This window comes from Suricata suricatta, chromosome 15, assembly GCF_006229205.1.
Source record: "Suricata suricatta isolate VVHF042 chromosome 15, meerkat_22Aug2017_6uvM2_HiC, whole genome shotgun sequence".
Lineage (NCBI taxonomy): Eukaryota > Metazoa > Chordata > Mammalia > Carnivora > Herpestidae > Suricata > Suricata suricatta.
The window spans coordinates 5021302-5042701 of NC_043714.1; the positions used below are offsets into that span (position 1 = coordinate 5021302).

Below are 21400 nucleotides of genomic sequence, written 5' to 3' on the forward strand. Positions count from 1 at the left end.
TTAGTGGGAAACAGGCACCCAAAGTGCTAGGCCAGGCAGGTCTCCATGGGATTGTTAGATACTAAATTACCAATTATTGTTTTCACTTGCCCACTTCCAAGCTGGTAACCCTAGGAATATAAGTGAATAAATCTGTTTCTTAAGATTCTGTCGAAACAATCCCACCTGGGAAAGGCAAAGTCAGTAGGTGAACGTCGTCGAGTCACTGCCCCGCGGTACCTCCAAATGCTGTAAGATGGTGATTGGTTACTCCGACCTATAGACCCTGAGCTTCTGCTGGGCGGGGCGCTCTTCTGAGGAATCACACCTACTCAGGACGGGCCGTTTGGCTGAACTAAAATAAATACCTAATGACCAACTTCATTTGTGTTCGTGGATTCCATTCTTGGTGACTCGGTGACTTGCACTGGGAAATAGGGCCCAACAGCGATTAGTCACTTTCTAAAAGAAAATCATTTAGCTGCTCAAAAGTGATGTTAATTATGATAATGCCCAGCCGCTAATCTTTTAAATGAGCATGATCCTTCCCATCTTTTAATTTTTTTTAGTTTATTTATTTATTTTGAGAGAGAGAGAGAATCTCAAACAGGCTCCACACCCTTGGTATGGAGCCCAATGCAGAGCTTGAGCACATGAACCATGAGATTATGACGTGAGCTGAAATCAAGAGTCAGATGCTTAACAGATGGAGTCACTTAGGCACCCATGACCCCTTGCCTCTTAAGACTCCTTAACCTCACATAGACAAGGATTCTCATTCTCCCTATGCCTCTTCCCCTACAGAAGACGGTGGGTTCACTCTCCGGAAATATTGAGCCAGGGAGGCTCTGCACAGGACACTAAGCACTGCTGAGGTGGCAGTGAGGTGCCGCAAGTTGAGAAGTGAAAGGTTAAATGCTAGACAAGGAGTATCCCCCACTCCCCTGTCCTGCCCTTCTATAACATCGGCACCCAGGTTAACACTCTCTGAACATGAGATTGGCCAACTGCTTTCTGGGGAAAAAGCATTTTCTCCAAAATGCTTCACAAATTCTGACACTTGGGGACCTCCTAGTAAGATAACGAGTCATCCTAAATGAGGTCCAAGAATCAATGTGTGTGCCTAGACACTTAGACATGACAACAATCTCTTAGTGCCTTGTTCTTTTTTTCTTTTTCTTTTTTTTTTACTGTTCATTTGTATTAGAATTCTATTTTTTAAATTTTATTTTACTTTTCTTTTATAGTTTATTGTCAAGTTGGTTTCCATATAACACCCAGTGCTCATCCCAACAAGTGCCCTCCTCCATGCTCATCACCTATTTTCCCTTGTTCTATGAACCAACAGCAAAGAATCCCATTGGAGGAAAATCACCAACGTGAAAACAACATGGAGGGTCTCTCCAGTACAAACACCAAAAAAGAGCAAGGCTGGCAGTGTAGGAGCCAAAGAAGACTTCAAAAAAAACCCATATGATGTGCTCAGAGAGATTAGGTGTTGCATCCATAAAAAAAGAACAGGGGTTATGAACAAAGGAAGGAGTTCTTAAAATAATTAAATACGATATTCCAAATAAAAGCGTTGAAACACAGAGTTGAAGAAATCTTGTAGGACGTTACAACAGAAACAGAGAGAAAAGAATGGGAGAAAAGAAATAGAAGACTAAGGAAGATTAAGGCAATTAAAATGCCAGAAAGAAACTGGGAAAATGGAGGGAATAATATAATATAAAAAAATACAAGATATCAACTAATCGGTCGTAAACTGGGGACCTGTGTGTGTGTGTGTGTAAATCCTGAACCCAGAAAAACTGATTTTCTTTCACCTTTATTCCTTGACTCCCAGGTGCTCTGGGAAAGAGCATGCATGCGCTTGGTCAGGGACCACCCCGCCCTATTCCAGTTCGCCACGCAGACACGGGTAGGAAAATTATTTGCTACTAGACTTAGATATGCTTGGCTGTATGGAATAAGTAGGAGGTTATGGAAAACTTAGAGGAGAAGATACCTAGAAAGAGAGAGAGGCAGAGTATGTGATGCTTGGACATGTTGGGGATGGAGGTAATAATTAACTATGAATTCAGAATACAGCGTCAAGTGACTGTTCTATTTAATCATCATCACACTAGATTTTTGGTTATAGACAAAAATAACCATAAAATAGGAGGAAATAATTTCAATATTCACTGCTAATTAAGTAGGCCTGGTAAATAGTCAAGGAATAGAGCTTGTATTCACAGAGGGTATTCATTTATGGGCGCACATACGCAGACGTGCACAGCATTTGGGAGAAAGCCTTCAAGACCAGAAGGGCCCTTCAGTCCCTCTGCTGCTGCTGCTGCTGCTGCTGTTTTTTAAGGAACTTTTTTTCAATGTTTCTTATTTAGTTTTGAGAGAGAGAGCCCAAGCAGAGAGAAGGCAGAGAGGGAGAGAGACACGGAATCTGAAGCAGGCTCCAGGCTCTGAGCTGTCAGAGCAGAGCTGGACCCAGGGTTCGAACCCAAGAACGATATCATGACCTGAGCCAAAGTCAGACGCTTAACTGACTGAGCCCCCAGGCCCTCATAGTCCCTCCGGAGCTGTGACAAGTTGCCCTTCCATATTTGATGAGCCGTTAATGCTTTCTGTTTCCTTGTTCAGCATTCTCCCTTATAGCCTCATAGGGGCTATTTTATATTTCCTGCATTCTTTGACATCTCCTTTTTTTCTTAGTATTGGGAAATAACTCTACTTCCTCATTTATGAAGAAAAGCGGCACCATTAAGCTTGTACTTTCCAAAGCTTCTGTTGCCATCTGAGACTCTAGGTCTCTAACTCCATCCCAAATGTGTCTCCTTACCTTGAATTCTATAGATGCTTTGAATGCAACTGAACTTACTCTCTTGTCACCCACTGTGATCAGCACCCTATACATAATGCTCAAGCCAGGACCCTAGGGAGGGATCATTCTTGATGTCCCCCCTACCCCCCATCCTTAATACCATGTCCCCTCTCCTTCACTACCATATCCCATTGGATCAATCACAAGTTCTAGTTAGTCCTGTGGTCTTACTATTTCTCTTCAACTCTTCTGTCCTCTGGATGACTCTGCCTGAGTCTCTCCCAGTTCTAATTTTCTGCGTTGCCTCTAGAGTGATTTTTTTCTGAAGTAGAATTCTATTCCCTTTTTGTTTTTATGTAGATCCTGGCTGTGGCTCCTCTATGAACTCAAGATAGTCCCAAGTTCCAAACCTTTGGTGTTCAAGAACTTCATGGTCCAACACTGTTCACCTCACCAGAATCCTCTGTTGCTGCTTCCTGCCTTCCCAGACTTTTGCCTTGTCAGAGGATATATAATCCAGAGTGCCTACGAATTCCCTTGAGGGCTTATTTAAAATACAAAGTTCTGGACTGCAGATTCTGAGATATTAGATGAGCTTCAGGACTCTGGAAGCTGCATTGCAACAAGCCTTGCGACTCATATGGAGGGGATTTGTGGACCCCACCTGAGAAATTCTGCTGATCAGTGTCAACGCTAGGCTGCTTCTTGAAGCTTCATGCTGTTTAGCCTCTAGCGTTTCCATGTGCTGCATTCACCACCTGGAGTACCTTTTCCATTTTTTATCTTCTGCATTCCTTACCTCCATCTGTAACATAGCTCTTTATCCTTCCCTTCCAGGATGCAGCTTTTAAGCGGCGTCTTCTGAGAAACAAACCCTCACCACCTCTTCAAAGCTAGGTGGGCATGGGGCACCCGGGTGGCTCAGTTGGCTAAGTGATTGACTTCCTCTCAGGTCATGATCTCACTGCTTGTTGGTTGGAGACCCGTGTGGGGCTCTGTGCTGACGGCTCAGAGCCCGGAGCCTGCTTCCGATTCTGTGTCTCCCTCTGTCTGCCCCTCCCTGGCTCACACTCTGTCCCTCAAAAATAAATGTAAACAAAACTTTTTTAAAAAGGTAAATGGGTAAACTCCTCTTCTTTGTACATGCTAAGGAATTTATTACACTCTCAATGCCTGCTCAGTGGTTTCTCATATATGAGCTGATGAACTCCTTATGGGCTTGCTTTTAATTGGTGAATCTTCCAAACTTGACATTTTCAAAAGAATAACAGTGCTGTACAAGGGCCATTAAATAAGTCCTGTCTACTGGCAGCACAAAATACCACAGAAATGGTATGGTGACCTCCTTCCATCTTTCTGTTCAACATAATGCCGAGAGTGAATTTCTCTTAGCCTTAGTTATATAGCCTGTTGGCTTTGCTTAGGGAGAAGCATGGAAACATCTCTCAATAAGTTCAGTATGGAGTCCAGAATTAATTTTCTTTCTGTCTTTCATTCGTTTTATTTTTAAGTATTCTCTACACCTAATATCAGGTTCAAACCCATGACTCCAAGATCAAGAGTTGCCTGCTTTACCAACGGAGCCAGCTAGGTGTCCCTCAGAATTACCTAACTTTCAACAAAACATTTCAAGGGAAGATAATGAACTTTGCTTAAGTGGATGATGAGTTTCTTTGTAGATATATTTTAAAAACTGAAGTCTTATTTTCCCATGGTAGTAAATAGAGATAAAAAGAAGATCTTAAATTGTTTAGGGTGGTTTGTGTGTTCCTTTGCAGGTTTCCATTGGAAGGGGGAACATTTCTGACAATAGCTAAAGCTGTTGGCAATAGCATGAAAAAGATGATTAGTTTTTGAGCTTTCAGGCAAAACACTGGTGAATTAAAAAGCCTAACGCATCGCTGTAAGCAAACCAGATTTAGTTGAACAATTATAATAGTATGGGCTGACCCACCATCTATGCTTTTAGATGTTCAGGGCAGAAATAATTGTCCCTCACGCTTAATTTTGAATTTTTAAAAACGTTTTTTTCCATAAAACAGGAAACAATTGTGTGACTCAATTCCAGCATTCTTGTATTTTTTATCAACGTACTTCACCCACTCCTGCCTGGCAGTGTGCCAGTTTGTGTCATGGGTGATGAGCTCAGGTCGTGTCAACTGAGGTGTTATAAAGAGTTTGGAAATCTGAGAGGCTTCACTTGTTTATTCTCCCCTAGGGTGTGTGCAGCTTATTGCTTTGAACATGTTACTGTTAGGTGGGAGAGAACTTTAAACGTGTCATAGATTGGATTTTAATGAGAAAAATACAATCAAGGAGAAAGGAGTGACTGAACGCACCATCAGGATTTTATGGTGCATTTGATTTCATTTACTGTGCCAAATGCACCACATATTTTGCTCAGATATAATTGTTGAGGTATGTTTTCTTAAGTTTTTTATTTTGAGAGAGGAGAGAGAGAGTGAGAGGGAGAGAGAATGGGGGAAGGGGCAGAGAGAGAAAGGGAGACAGAGAAAATCCCAAGCTGTCAGCGCATAGCCTGACACAGTAGCCTGACATGCGGCTCAAATTCACAATTGTGAGATCATGACCTGAGTCAAAACCAAGAGATGCTTGGCCAATTGAACCACCCAGATGCCCTGTGAAGTGCGTTTTAATTCATGGCCGCACCCTGGTGACTTCTTCTAAACCTTCTGTTTTGATTTCTCCAGGATAATCATTGGCACTTAACGCTCTTCTCTATAGTCTTTATAGATACACTATATTTTTGTGGCTTTTTTTTTGGTTGGATAAATACACAGGAAGTGTTTACCATTATATTTGATAGCTGTATCATGCCGTTAGAAAAATATATGCCCAGTACGTGCCTTTATTCACAGGATGCCAATTCCTAATCAGTACACATATGAGTCCCAGAGCAAGGCCGACACATAACTTCATAAGTAGGATGTCTTTCAGGTGTCCTTTAGACACTGTGTTTCCACCATTCGTCATCCCGTTTCTTCCTTGTGTCCCATAGACCAGAATTCCAATGCCAAAGCCAGTGGTCCTGAGCCTGTCACCTGAAACTAAGTTTGTCTCTCCATGAGGTCAGGCCAAAAGAGTGGGGAAAGGAAGGGTTTTAATTGGAACCAGTAAGGGGAGCACCAGGATATTCCCACAGCAGTGCTCGCCCCTTCCCCAACAACAAGGTTGGGGAAGTGTTAAGCTGAGGGTGCACATACGTTCATGGAGGGTCTGGTCAGAAGAGAGTTCTGAGTAGAATTGGGGCCAAAGTCATCCCAGGATGACTAGAATCCAGGTCCTAGTTGATTGAAGTCATGGGGGCCAGCAAGGGTCTATGTCAAGGGTTCTCTCCATCCAGTTAGTCTGGGGTTTGACTTCTCAGAGGAGTTTAAATTCATCAAAAAAACTCAATTACTTTTGATACCGCACTGGGAGTTTTACCATTGCTTTATTGTCTCTGATAGGGTTAGGCTATTTTTAGGCCTAGTAGAGGTTGTTGGATTTTGCATTCTCTCTATTTCCATAAAATCTTTATCTATTGTGGTCTACTTTTTTGTAGTTGGAACATAGCTGAGACAGTTCTGCAAGAAATTGGCTTGGGCAGGTCTTGCCGGTCCGGCATGGGCCACAAAATGGCTGGGGGCCTGAAATGACATTTCTTACGTTAAGAAAGCTATGTCTCATCCTTCTTTTTCTGGGAGACCCCTAACTCATCTGTCTGTAAGCCCATCACTGTGGGAGCCCTCCGGGGGCTGCTCTCTCCCTCACACCCAACTGCTTCAACATGTCCTCTCTCTGACTTCCCATTTCTCCACCAAGAAGGTACAGGAAAAGATGTTTGAATTTTCACCCCACATGATGCCGCTTCAGACGTCTATAACTTGTTTTGCCTCATGGATCCAAGGACAGAGGTTTGTTGGTCATTCAGTGGGAGGAGACTACTCTATTTCCTCATGTTTCTTTTACAAAGAGGGCTAAGAGTACCAAGCAAGCAAACATGCAGCTTATATGGTAAAATATCTAACTTTGTTCATGCAAAGATAGTTCCATAAGTGAAAGATGATTAAGGTTCTCCTAAAAAGTGTATCGACTCTCTCTAATCTTCAAATTAGCTTACCTACATTTTGGCACAGATATCTTGATGGAGGGATCAGAGAGAACCCTGGAGGTGGTTACCTAGCAACAAGCTTTAAATTATAATGAGGTTAAGTAAGTTTGTCCAGGATCCAAACTGTATGAGGAACAGACACCTGGCCAAGATTAACCAACATCCATTAACCTGAAAAGTCCCACGAGTCAAGGTTGTCTTCTTAGTTATAAACAAATATAATGCTTTGAAGATAGTAAATTATGTTGATGTTTTGAGCTTTTCCTTGTGATTGTTTTCTTTTTTCTCGTTGTATTCAATGTGACTGTCCTCGTCCCCTTCCTTCCTCTCCCAACGCATCCAGTGCACCACAGAGTCTTGCCAGCCATCTCTCCTCACCCCTGTAACATCGGGTGCCCTTCCGTGTAGCTCTCACCCCCTCCGGTTTACACGGCCATTATGTCTCCTTGACCACATTCAGAGATGAAATGCAAACTTCTGTAATTCATTTGGCTTAGGTTTTCCTGTGCCTCTTCTAGTCCTCCATGCCATTGGAGTTCCCTGTGAAGCACAGTTCTTAGATTCTTTAAGTTTATAGTTAAGGCACTTGTGCAACCAAGGGCTCAAATGGGATTGAGTGGGAAGGATCCATTATACGTTCATAGTCACGTGTGCTCCCCCTGAGACCCAGAACAGGTGTTTCCTGGGAATTGTTGAGAAAGGATTCTCCCTCCTCATCCACCGCTCTTCTGAGTTGAGTGTCCATGTGTGTCCGGACTGACGTGCACAAGTTGCCTGCAGCATGCCTTTCTCTCTGGGTCATTCTCAGCACCAGAAGGGGCAACTGCGTTCCTTGTGAGAGACTCTGAGGGAATAGGGCCACGGAGACTTTTTCAAGATGCAAAATTGGAGTCCTTGTTTTCTGCCTATTTTCTTTGCTCTGCTAATGGAGGGATCCACCATTTGTGACAACATAGATGGGCTGAAGGGCACTTATACTAAGTGAAATCCATTGAAGAAAGACAACACTGTATGATCTCACTTATAGGTGGAATCTAAAACAAAACAAAACAAAACACCCACCAAACTCATGGAAAAGGGTTTAGGTTTGTGCCTCAAAAGAGGCAGAGGAAGGGGGCATTTCCAGGAGGTGGTGAAAAGGCACAAACGTCCAGTCATAAGATAAATAAGTACTATGATGTAATGTGCAACATGACGCAGATGTTGTAGCTAATGCTGCTCTGTCATATGTAGGGAAGTTGTTAAGAGGACAGATCCCACGGATTCTCATCACAAGAGGATTTTTCTTTTTCTTTCTTTTTTTATTGCATGTATACAAGATGATGGATGCTAACTAAATCTATTGTGGTCATCATTTCACATTATATGTAAATCAAATCATCGTGTTAGACACCTTAAACCTTACACATTAATATATGTCAATTATTTTCAATAAAACTGGAAAAAAGAAAAGATATTAGAAAATCAGTTTTTGTTTCTTTAAGCTTTTACTGTCAAGTAATTTCAAATGTGCAGAGATGTTGAAAGAAGAATACAAAGGATTTCTGTACACCCTTTACATACTCTCTCATTCTCTCTCTGCACACATGCACACACACACATTATTTCATATTTTTTGAGTCATTTGAGAGTAAATTGCAGACATGATACCCCATTACCCTAAAAATGAAGGCACTGTTCTCCATAACCAGAATACATCCATTAAAAGCAGGAAATCACTTTATATGGCTACCAACCAATGCCCAGACCTCATTCAAATATTGAGTTGACCAAATCACCTTTTCTATTAGGAACAGGATTCAGCCTAGGATCTCATTCTATTTTCCTTCATTCTAGAACAGTTCTACACATTTTCCTTAGTTGTGTGTGTGTGTGTGTGTGTGAGAGAGAGAGAGAGAGAGAGAGAGAGAGAGAGAGAGAGAGAGACCTTAACATATTTGAAAACCAGGTGTTGACTTTCATTTCAATTTAGTCTGATGATTTCTTATGAAAATGCATTCAGGTGATGGATTTGGGGCACAAACACCACAGAAAAGGTGGTTTTAGGTTCAGGCTCTGCCAGTCCATTTTGCTTTACGTGTGACCCCGGATGTTCCTCAGATGTGAGCAGTGACTTTGTGGGTCCTTCCACACCTGTCCCATCACTGTTTTCTTTTTTTCTGCACCTCTGCCACGCAGCAGGGGGTGGTGCGGGAAGAGGGAGGAGTGTATGGGGCAGAGAGACTGGGCAGTCGGGTTAGGGAGAGGTGGAGTCAGGGACTGGTCACAAGCGAGGTCAAATTTGATGTTGGGCAGGTGGACACACAAGTCACACATGTGGGAAGTGAAAGCGGCCTCACCCCTGAAGGTCCTGGGTTAGGGCTGGGGTCAGGCCCATCCCCATCATGGATTGCTCTGTGGGATGCATTAGTTCTTACTAACTTCAGACAGCTCAAAAGTTAAGCCATCCTCCTGGCCTGGCATCCACTTTCAGCAATGCCCATCCAGTGACACGAAAAGATATCTCACCACTTTGCTAATCTGAGGGTTCTCTGTGTATCAGGAGCCTGGCATCCTGTGGTATAAATGGAGAAACTCAGCCAAACTCAAGACTGGCTAAATCAGAATTTCCATCTTAACAAACATTTCAGGTGACTCATACACACTGAGAAGCACTGGCGAGGAGAACATAAAATCTGCATTACTTTGTTGATTCATTCCAAAGTATCTGAGCACTTAAATCACGTGTTGGGCAGTGTAGGAGACTGGGGGAGAAGGAGATTGTTTTGGTACTTTTTCTCCAGTCTTGGACCGAATGTATTTACATTTTAAACACATTTTATACTTCTCTTTTAAACTCTCAAATAAACATCCTTCACCTCAAATATTCTAATTCAATCTTTCTAGTGTGGTAACAAGCATCTCTATTTTCTATAGGCTCCCCTGGTGGTCCTAATGTCTATCTAGAGTTAGGTCAGTATCACTGTTCTCACACATGGAGAAATTATAGGAATTAAATGCATAAATGTGCAGCAATCTTAGGAATAAAAGACTTCCAATACTCCTGCCTCCTAATTCTTGAACTTCAGGATTATCTCTTCCTCTCTAGTTGTTCTCATGTTTATACATGTGTCATGTCTAAGAAACACGAGCTCACCAAATCTCAATTTCATACGGTTCACTTTCAGAGGATCACCTCCCATCTCCCCCTCACTGTCCATGGCACATGGGCTCCGGGAGTCCGGTGACCCCACTAGAACTTCTTATCTATCCATCCTGCAATATTTTCACATCCTGCCTTATCAAGCTTACATTTAGTGACCCAACACCATAATCCCTTCCTTCCCTATACCTCTGACTCCCTAGCCCCTCCCTTATTTTTAAAAAAAATGTTTATTTATTTTCAGAAGAGGGGGAGGGGCAGAGAGAGAGAATCTCAAGCAGGCTTCACACTGTCAGCACAGAGCCCATCAAGAAGCTCCGTCTCATCAACAGAGAGATCCTTACCTGAACCAAAACCAAGAGTTCAAGGCTGAATGGACAGAGTCCCCAGGTGCCCTGCCCCTTTATTTCTTACCACACCTTTGATAAACCCCAAACCTGGTGGAATGTGACTTTCTCTCTGTTCACAGCTGAACCTACGCAATAGAATGTGGATGTAAAACTAACACAACAAATACAAAATCCCAGATTGTGTTGACCCACTGATTGATCTCACTTTATGTCCAATAGACCTGTGCACTGTCCAACCATCCTACCCCATTTCCCTAGTCTGGTAACCTGCCACGTGATTTCCCCCCTAAACCTCCTGTTCCCCTCTCAGCAATGGTTCTTTCCTGTCTCTGGGAAAAAGAGTGAGAAGTCCACCAAGCTCCTACCACCACCTCACCCTGCCTGTCATGTTGCACATGCTTACCTGACCTCTCTGGCTGTTCCTGGGGCGAAGAGCACCTGTCCTTAACCAACACCACCCCTGCCCTTGGACTCAGGACCCCACTCTTCCCACTCACACAGGCACCCGAGGGGCCAGCTCTCCCACTCTTCTAGAATGCCAGTTTTCACCTCATCATTTCTATCAACTTTCACACAGGCTTCGTGTTCCATTAAAAAAAAAAACTCTCTTGATCCAACTTCTCAGGTTGTTGCTCTTTCTTTGTTCCATTTTGCTCCCTCTCTCTTTTTTAAGTTTAATTTTTGAGAGACATAGATAGCATGAGCAGAGGAAGGGCACAGAGAGAGAGAATTCTAGGCAGGCTCCACACTGTGAACAATGAGATCATGACCTGAGTTGTATCAAAAGTTGGAGGCTCAAACAGCTGGGCCACCCAGGCGCCCCCCTGCACTTCTCTCTGTTAATAAGGGGCTGTCTATACACATTGTCTCTGATTTTTTTCATGCTATTATTTCTTGAATTCACTTTAAATTTCTACTATTATGATTAAAAAAAGATCTCTATGATGCTAAGTGCAATGAATATTCTCAAATCTCATTTTACTTTATCTACCAGCAGAATTTCAAGAATCAGTCCACTTTACTGGAGTATTTTATTTCTGGGTTCCTTTCTAGGATATCACTCTTTGATTCTACTCTCGTGCCTTCTCAGTCTCCCTTGCTTGCTCTTCCCGTTTCCCCTACTCCTTAATATTACAGTGCCCTATGGTTCAGTCTTCAGTCCTCTTTTCTTCTCTCTGCACCTGCTGTCCTGGTGTTCTCAACCAATCTCCTAAGTTGGAAAGCTCAGCTAGGACTTTGAGGGGCCCTGTTATCTCTGACGTCACCTTCTGCTGCCCTGGTTCCTTCCAGCTTCCTCCACCAGTAGCCCTGATCCTGCCCACCTGCAGGCAAGCTACCTGCAAAGCCTTCCACTTACAATTCTTACTTCTGGAATCTTCTTTCCCAAATTTCCACGTGACTTGTTCCCTGAGCCTCTCTCAGCTGTAGTTTGCATGTAGGGCCTTCCTGGATCTCTGTCCTTCCATTTGTCATGCCCTTTCCAATCCTGGGCTCTATTCCTCTTGATTGGTTAATTTTCTTTTGTACCGACACTGTGCTCTGTAATTCACTTATTTACTTTTTGGGTTGTAATCTGTACCAATTTAAGGTCTCAAAAAGACAGTGCATTGTTTTGGTTTGTTTTGTTTTTTTGCCTGATAATATAAATATTTGTAAAATGAATAATACAATAGCTATCTCTACTTGCTTGCTGGAAGCTTAAACCAGAATTTAATTTTCCAACATATTCTTCCCCACTTTGTCTCCTCCCTAATCCATCTTCCTTCTCCCTGCAATAGTTCATTATCTTACCTTATACAGACGGCAGCGTGGATTCAGAGATTAGGTAGCTTCTTTAAAGTCTCAAAGCTCATACATGACAGAGCTGACATGGGTCCCCTGTTTAGCCAGAGAATCTATATTTTCACATTCCCAATGACTGTTCCATAAACCAGTTTAGATTATCCTTGAGAAATTGGTCTTCTACCTGCAGAAGCAATGAGAACTTTCAGCTTGTTTATCTCTTGGTATGTGTGGCTTATTCTTGGATTCTCTGAAGGATGATCCAAATGCAGCAGAGTCTGATGAGAAGCCATTCTACCTTTCATTTCTTTTAATGTTCATTTTTGCGAGAAAGTGCGCTAGTTGGGGAGGGGCAGTGAGAGGGGCTAGAGGATCGAAAGCGGCCTCTGTATGAACCGCAGACAGCCTATGCTCCAGCTCACAAACCCCGAGATGATGACCTGAGCTGAAGTCAGACACTTAACCAGCTGAGCCAGCCAGGCACCTCTGATGATCAATTGTTCCGTCAGTAGACGGTAACATGATGGATGATGTCTGATGTTCATTGTCTACCGTCACATACTGAGGGTGTCCAGTGAGAAGCTCTGCCACCTGGATAGGGGTCTCAGCAGGCAGCTGCCCAGGACACCAATGCGGACATGGCCAAGGGGGTAGCTATTGGGAAAGTCCTCTTCCGGGTGTCTGAGAAGGTGGTGTGTGGGAGAAGGTATGACGCGTCAGGGTGGGAAGAAGGAGTTTTGGTGGGTACTTCCGGTGGACATGTCCTCACAGAGATTTGGCTGTGAACGCACAGAGATATTTCTGTTCATTCATAGCCATAGCTCCCTGTAGTGACATCCAAACTATTCATACGGTATTCTCTATCTAGCAATCAGGTGGTTTATGCAAATTAGGCTTTATGATGATTTTGGAATAGTTGGTGTAAATCATTTTGTCACCTTCAAAAACTAATCCATTAATGATACCCAAAGAAAGTCTACATCGTGTGCATTAATTTAAAAACACGATATTGGGTCTTTTAAAGATAATTTCAACTGTTATAAGTCATTGAATGGTTGTACAAATAATTTTATGCTTTTTTATCACCAACTTGTGTAAGTTTCCCCTCGATGATGACTACCAAGTGAAGACAGTAGTGTTAAAAGCTCTTATTAGGGGTTGCACGTGTTTATTTCAAGTAAAAGTCTGTTGGAAAATCAAGTTCAAATATTGAACTAAAAAATAAAACAGATTTTATCAGAAAGTTTTACTTTTTATCTTCATTATATAAAGTATGGCAATTACATAAATACACATATTATTGAAGTATAGTTGACACACAGTATTGCATTAGTTTCAGGTGTGCAGCATAGTGATTCAAGAGCTCAATCTGTTGCGCTAGACTCACAAGTACAGCTACCACCTGTCCCCACACAACACTGTTACCATGCCATTGAGAGTGTTCCCTAGGCTGCGCTTTTACCTTCATGACGTATTGATTCCATAACGGGAAGCCTGTATCTACAAGTCCTCTGCACCCGTTTTGCCCAGACCCCTCCCTCCCTCCGTTCTGGCAACCATTTGTTTGTCTCTGTAGTTATGGGTTTGTCTCTGATTGTCCATTTGTGTTGTTTTTGTAGATTCCACCTGCAAGTGAAAGCATATGGTATTTCTATTTCTCTGTTTGATTTATTTTACTTAGTATGCTATGAGTAGATCCCTCCTTGTTGCCACAACTGGAAAGTTCTTTTTAAAAGCTGAATAACATTCCATTATGTGCTTTTTATTCATTCACCTATCAATGAGTACCTGGGTTGCTTCCATATCTTTGTTCCTGTAGACAATGCTACAGTGAACATGGTGTATATATGTTGTTGAACCCAGTATGTAAATGTATATGTATATACATATATATTATACGTATATACATGTATACATGTAAATACCCAAGAGTGGAGTTACTGAATCATATAGTAATTCTATTTTTAAGATTTTGAGGGGCCTAAAAATAGCATTACCATATGATCCAGTAACTCCATTACTGGGTACCTACCCGAAGAGAATGAAAACACTAATTCAAAAACACACACTCCTATGTTTATTGCAGATTTTTTTTTTCTTACAGAGTTTCATATTTGTCATTGAATTTGCCCAGAGAGCTGAACAAAGGACATTGTTTTCTGCACATGCCATGATGTGAGCAGCATCGAGCAAGCACCGAGCCGCATCCCACTCAGGGAAAGGGCCGAGTCTCAGTGGTGTCAAGACGCGACGCGGAGCTGTGACCCTCAGTGAGGCGCCCCAGCAGCGTCAGAGGCCAGTGTCCATCAGCAATTTGAGAACTGCTGTGCAACTTCTCAGTGGGACGCTATGCCTTACTGAAATACTCAACAGTGATCTTAATAGGTTACTAAAGGTCTCCAATCCCATCTCTGGTTCATTTATATTAATGGTTCATTTTGAGGGATGGAAGCTCTTATACATGGTAATTGTCAGGGTGCGTTTTCTTCCCTTTAATTGTATAAAAGAATTAACACATAGTTGTCTTTATCTAATGAGGGATTATTTATCTCAGTGCAGATGTGAGTGTCTTCATTAGTCCTAATCGACTTCGGTCGTACAGTCATGTATCTCTGCACTGAGCTTTCTGTCAATTTCCTTTTTCCATCATCAAGTGATTTTTTAATTGCTTTCCTACTAGGCCAGTCCCATTAGTTTCTCTCATTCTGAGGTAGGTTTCTCCTTTCTTTGAAAGCCCCTGGGTATCTCATTTAATAAATCACGCAAATCTTTTTAACTATGAGTTTATCAGACGATGCTTCTTACTTACCTCAGCACATTCTGTTTCTAATTGTTCTTGTGTCAGACAGTTTGAAGTCAGTTCTGGAGTGTTAGCTGTTGGCAGCATTGGCTAAACTCAGGTTTGCCTCCTTGAAAGTCCGTCAGAAGCCTGGGTAAGACGAACTCATTTTGCATCACTAACTTAGAAAAAGACCATATTAAATAATAACACCCATGGTTGTCAAAATGGGGTTAAATTCACTATCTTGCTTCCTTGGTGATTTTACAAAATCACAGAAACATTTGGAAATTAATTTGGCTTTATTAAGCACTGAGAAATCACTACTAACTTATATCAGTTCAGGAATTCTACCGAAGAAATCACCTAATACAGGGGGAATGTTATCAGAGGTATTTATGCAACACTGGAAAGTGTGAAATTTACCGAAACAAATGTTCAAAGCAGAACAATAATTAAATAAACAATGTTATTTTTGTTCTAAGGAGCATTTTCTGACATAAAATATATAGCAACATGAAAAAACGTACTCACTTAACATACTATTAATTGAAAATCACAGCTAAATACACGGTAATTACAGTTATGTACAAACACTCATTTCAAAAACATCTTGCAAGGAAATGATCAAGAATGATACTGGTAGAGTGCTAATATAATAGGATTACAGACTATCAATTTTCATCCTGTAATTTTCAAATTCCATACAATACAGATATCCTGATTAAATCTTAAAATAAGTCATGTTCAAGAATAGGCCACATAATTTGAATTTGAAAAACCCTGAGGCACCTGGGTGGCTCAGTCAATTAAGCTCCGACTTTGGCTTAGGTCATGATTTCACGGTTCGAGGGTTCGAGTGCCACATCGGGCTCTGTGCTGACAGCTCAGAGCCTGGAGCCTGTCTTTGGACTCTGTATCTCCCTCTCTCTCTGACCCTCCCCTGGTTGAGTTGTCTCTCTCTCTCCCTCTGTCTCTCAAAAATAAATAAAAACATAAAACAATTTTTTAAAAGGAAAATCCCGACGTATCCAACTGACAGACAAACCCTAACAAAGGGTACGAGAGCTTTGATTCATCACACGCCCTGCACCAGGGCCAGCTGTCTATCCAACCATGAACATTTATTCAGGTACAGAGCAAACATGGTTTGTTCCTATTGTAACTTTCATCCTTTTTTAGAAAGTTTATTGATTTATTTTGAGAGAGAGAGCATGCATGAGCAGCGAAGGGGCAGAGAGAGAGGGAGAGAGAGAATCCCCAGCAGGCTCTGCACTGTCAGCACAGAGCCCAAGGCAGGGCTCAATCCCACAAATTGTGAGATCATGACCTGAGCAGAAATCAAGAGTCAGATGCTTACCCGACTGAGCCATTCAGGTGTCCCTCTTTGCCTATTTTTTGATTTTAGTATTTTTTGGTGATAACTTACGTAAGGCCCGTATAGATTAAGGAATTCTGGAACCGTTGTGTAATCACTGTGTTACTCTTATTGCAACTTTCCCCCCTTTAATTGATTAAATAATGGTTTTAGGTACAAAGATGTTTAAAATATTTTCTGTTATTTAAATCAGGAATCAGGATTCTATTTTCTGTACATCTTTTTCTGTACATAAGGATTTCCTACTTGTTTTCCTCTATGGGGCACTGACAACACTGGAGAGTGGTTTATACACACATATGATTGCATACATATGAAGAAATACAACATTGCCCACATCTCGGAAGCCTCCTTTGGTCTTTTTTCACTTTGTGGTCACAAGACCCTCCTCTGGCGGTAACTGCCTTCGCTCAGTTCTTCCCTTCAGTGTGGGCTGACCTTGGCGACTTGCCTCAAACCAGTAGAATCCGGGAGAGACAACGGGGTGCCAATTTTGAGATTAAGGTGGATTGTGGCTTCTGTTTCTCCTTCCTCCTCCTCTGCTCCTCCCTGTCCCTCTCTTAGCCCTTGTTCTGGGGAAAGATGAATGTATATATCCTACCATTATTTATACCTAGCTTCTGCGACATCACAGTTGTAGGATTCATGAGCTTTGTGGCATGTAGCTCTAGTTTGTTTATTTTTATGGCTATGTGGGATTCCATTTAAAAATACACATCAATTTATTCACTAATTGTTGCTGGACATTTGGTTTGTATTTTTGGCTGTTAGGTGTCACCGTTCTTTGACACGCACATGTGCAACACACATTTATTACCCAGCGGTGGGATTTGCTGTGTGATAAAATATTGATGTCTTCAGATGTTCAAACTATTTTCTGAAGTGTTGTGCTAATTTATTCTCCCGCAGGCAGCTTATTAGAGTTCTTTCTTTCCACTTTCTTGTCAATTTTCATAATACTTTAAATACTTCCTCAATCTAGTGGGTGTATGATGCTATCTCATTATGGTTTCAGTTTTCATTTCTTTTTTACAATGCAGTGGGGAACCTTTTTATATGTTTATTGGCCATTAGGATTTTCTCTTTGTCGAGTCTCTATTTGAGTTTACTTTTAAATTGGTTGTCTTTTTTTTTACTGACTAATATAATTTAAAAATATATTCTGTGTAAGAGGTATTTTTTGGGTGGTTGTATGTTACAAATATCTTCTCTCAGTTTGTGGGTGTTCTTTCTTACTCCTGTAGCATATTTATTTGAACAAAATTTTGTCTTGTTTAAGAAATCCTTTCCAGAGCACCTGGGTGCCTCAGTGAGTTAAGCGTCCAACTTCGATTCAGGTCATGATCTCACCGTCTGTGGGTTCAGGCCCCACGTTGGGTTCTGTGCTGACAGCTCGGAGCCTGGAGCCTGCTTCAGATTCTGTGTTTCCCCCTCTCTCTCTCTGCCCCTCTCTTGCTCACATTCTGTCTCTCTCTCAAAAACATAACATAAAAAATTTAAAAAATAAAAGAGAAAGAAATCCTTCCCTACCAGGAGATCATGAAAATATTCTCTTCATATTTTTTTTTCTAGTTTTGTTTTTCCCATTTAGGTGTTTAAGTGGACTTACTTAATCCTTAAGTCCTTTTTAAGTGGACTTTTTGCTGTAGGGGTAAGGTAGGAGTCAAATCTAGCTTTTCCTGCATGGATACGTAACTGTTTCAGCACCATTTATTAAGAAGACCAGCTCTCCCCCCTCTCCTGCTGGGCCTGTCTCTAGGTACTAATTCTGCTCCATTGGTGTGTTTTTCTATCCTTGCAGCAATACTACACTGTCTCAGTTTACTAGAGCTTCCTCATGAGCTCCGACATCTAGAAGAACAAGTTTTCCCACTTGTTCTTTTTTTTAAAGTATCTTGGTTTTTCCCTTTGCATTTCTACACACTTTTTTTTTTAGAGACACACACACAGAGAGAGAGAGAGAGACCGTGTGTGCTTGTGTGCAAGTATGCAGGGGAAGGGCAGACTTCAGTCCTATGTTAAATCACAGTCTTGTTCCTGACTGCAGAGGAAAAGTTTTTAGTCATTCCCCATTGAGAGTGATGTTAGCTGTGGGGTTTTCCTACATGGCCTTTATTCCATTGAGGTATATTTCCTTTAAACTCACTTCGTTGAGGGTTTTTTTTCTTTATCATGAATGGATTTTGTACTTTGTCAAATGCTTTTTCTGCATCTATCGATGAGATCTATTGATCGAGAGGTTCTTATTCTTTCTTCTGTTAATGTGATGTATCACATTTACATAGTTGTGAATATTGAACCACCCTTGCAGCCTGGGAATAAATCCCACTTGAGCGTGGTGAATAATTTTTGTAAATGTACTGTTGGATTCAATTTGTCAGCATTTTTTTGAGAATTTTTGCCTCCATGTTCATCAGGAATACTGGCCTATAGTTCTCTTCTGTAGCGGAGTGTTTGTCTGGTTTTGGAATCAGGGTGATGCTGTGCTCATTGAGTTTGGAAGTTTTCCTTCCATTTTAATTTTCGGAATGCTTTGGATTGTTATTTCTCTTCTCTGATTTGGGGTTTTATTTATTTGGGTATTTTCTCTTTCCTTTTTGATAAGTCTCACTAGAAGTTTATCAATGTTATTAATTTTTTTCAAAGAACCAGCCCCTGGTTTCATTGATCTGTGCTTCTTTTGTTTTAGTTTCTCTATCATTTACTTCTGCTCTAATCTTTATTATTTCCCTTTAGGCTTTGTTTGTTGTTTTCTTCCTACCTTCTTTAGGTATAAGGTTAGGCTGTTTATTTGCGATTTTTCTTGCTTCTTGAGGTCGACCTGTATGGCTATAGACTTTGCTCTTAGGACTGGTTTTGCTACATTCCAGAGGCTCTGGCCCATCACGTTTTCAGTTTTATTTGTTTTGACGTATGTAAAAACATGTTTTAAAATCTCCTGGTTGAACAATTTATCATTTAGTAGCCTGTTGCTTAATCTCCGTGTATTTGTGCTCTTTCCAAATTTCTTCTTGGGGTTGACTACAGTTTCATAGCATTGCGGTCAGAAAAGATGCATGGTATGAAATCAGTCTTTTTGTACTTGCTGGGGCCTGACTTGTGACCCAGTATGTGACCTTTTCTGGAGAATGCCCCATGTGCACTCGATGAAATGTGTCTCCTGTTGTTTTAGGATGAAATGTTCTGAATATATCTGTTAAGTCCACCTGGTCCAGTGTGTCATTCAAAGCCGTTGTTTTCTTGCTGGTTCTGTGCTTAGATGGTCTGCGCATTGATTTAAGGGGGTGTTAAAGTCCCTTACTATTATTGTACTATTATCGATTAGCTCCTTTATGTTTGTTATAAATTGTTTTATAACTTGGGAAAGTTTTATAAACTCGGGAAAGTGGGGGCATAAGTATTTACTAAATCTTCGTAGATCTTCTTGTTTGGTAGCCCCTTTATACTTACATAATGCTCTTCTCTCTTAGTACAGTCTTTGGTTTATAATCTAGACGGGTCACATATCCATATGGCTACTCTAGCTTTCTTCTGTCGTCCGTTAGCATGACAAATAGTTCCTCATCCCCTCCCTTTCCCTCTGCAGCTGTCTTTTGGTCTACAATGAGCCTCTTGTGGGCCTTGTTTTGTAATCCATTCTGACCCCCTCTATCTTTCATTTAGTCCATTTACATTCAGAATCATTATTGATAGATATGTATTTAGCTCCATTTTATTACTTGTTTTGTCATTATTTCTGGAGTTTTTTTTTTTTTTTTAATCTCCCTTTCTAGTCTTTGTCACTTTTGGTCTTTTCTTCTCACTCAGAGAATCCTTTATATTTCTTGCAAGGCTGGTTTAGTGGTCATGAACTCCTTCCGTTTTGTTTGCTGGGAAACTGTTTATCTCTCCTTCTATTCTGAAGGATAACCTTGCTGGCTAGAGTATTTGGGACTGCAGATTTTTCCCACTCAGCACGCTGACTATATCATGCCAGCCGTCTGGCTTGCTGAGTTTCTGTGGAGAGATCTGCAGTTAGGCTTATGGGTCTTACCTCGTAAATTAGGGACTTCTTTTGTTGGTGCTTTTAGGATTTTTTCTTTATCACTATATTTTGCAAATTTAATTATAATATGTCTTAGTGTTGGCCTGTTTTTGTTGATTTTGATAGAAGTTCTCTGTATCTCTTGGATTTGGATGTCTATTTCTTTCCTCAGATTAGGGAAGTTTTTAGCTATTATTTCTTCAAATAAACCTTCTGCCTCCTATTCTCTCTCTTCTTTTGGGACTTCAAGGGTATGAATGTTATTATGTTTGATGCAGTCACTGAGTTCCATAAGCCTACTCTCATGATCCATAATTCTTCTTTCTCTTTTCTATTCAGCTTTTTTATTTTCCATAATTCTATCTTCTATATCTCTTATGCATTTCTTTTTTTTTCTATCCTTATGATTATTACATCTAGTCAGTTTCACCTCTCAGTTATTACATTTTTTATTTCTGCTTGATTTTTTTAACTCTTTCATCTCTGTGGAAGGTCTCCCTGCCGTCCTCCATGCTTTCCTCCAGCCCAGAGAGTATCCTTATCATTGCTGCTGTAAATTCTCCATCAGGCACAGTATTTATATCTGTTTCGATTAGATCTCTGGCTGTGACCTTTTCTTCTTTCTCTTGGGATGAATTCCTCCATCTTGGCATTTTGTCTAGGTCTCTGTCTTCTTTTCTATGTTGGAAAAGCCTGTTAAGTGTCCTGCTCCTGAGAGTAATGGCTTTATGAAGAGGTCATGTGGTCTTCAGGGCCTGACACCCAGGGAGTGTCTCCGGTCTGTGCCGCAGGAGCTCTGCCGCTGTCCTTCAGGTCAGACATCTGGAGAGGCCCTTCTTGCCTGCCATGGGCAGTGCTTTGTCCTTGGTCAGAATGTGGTAAGCGTTAGCTGGGCGTATTCTGCTCTGCCTGTCGTGGGAGACCTGATGTTATTTCCACTGGAACTGAAGCCTCACAGACGCTTCGGTCAGTAGACCTGGGCCATAAGGGGGTTTCTGCCAGTCTTCTGGGGAATTGGCCTGCTACACTGG

At 41.4% G+C, this 21400-nt stretch overlaps 2 long non-coding RNA genes across 2 annotated transcripts in view; one reads left to right on the top strand and one right to left on the bottom strand.

The window, feature by feature from the left end:
- Positions 1-12540, bottom strand: part of LOC115279421 — a 40585-nt gene extending 28045 nt beyond the window's left edge. Inside the window, exon 1 of the long non-coding RNA XR_003903438.1 lies at positions 12198-12540. This is a non-coding gene — a long non-coding RNA (uncharacterized LOC115279421). The remainder of the gene's footprint in view (positions 1-12197) is intronic.
- Positions 12541-12763: 223 nt separating this feature from the next.
- Positions 12764-14596, top strand: LOC115279507. The gene is made up of 2 exons (XR_003903475.1): positions 12764-12894; positions 14293-14596. It is a non-coding gene; the product is annotated as an uncharacterized LOC115279507 (long non-coding RNA).
- The last annotated feature ends 6804 nt before the right edge of the window (positions 14597-21400 follow it).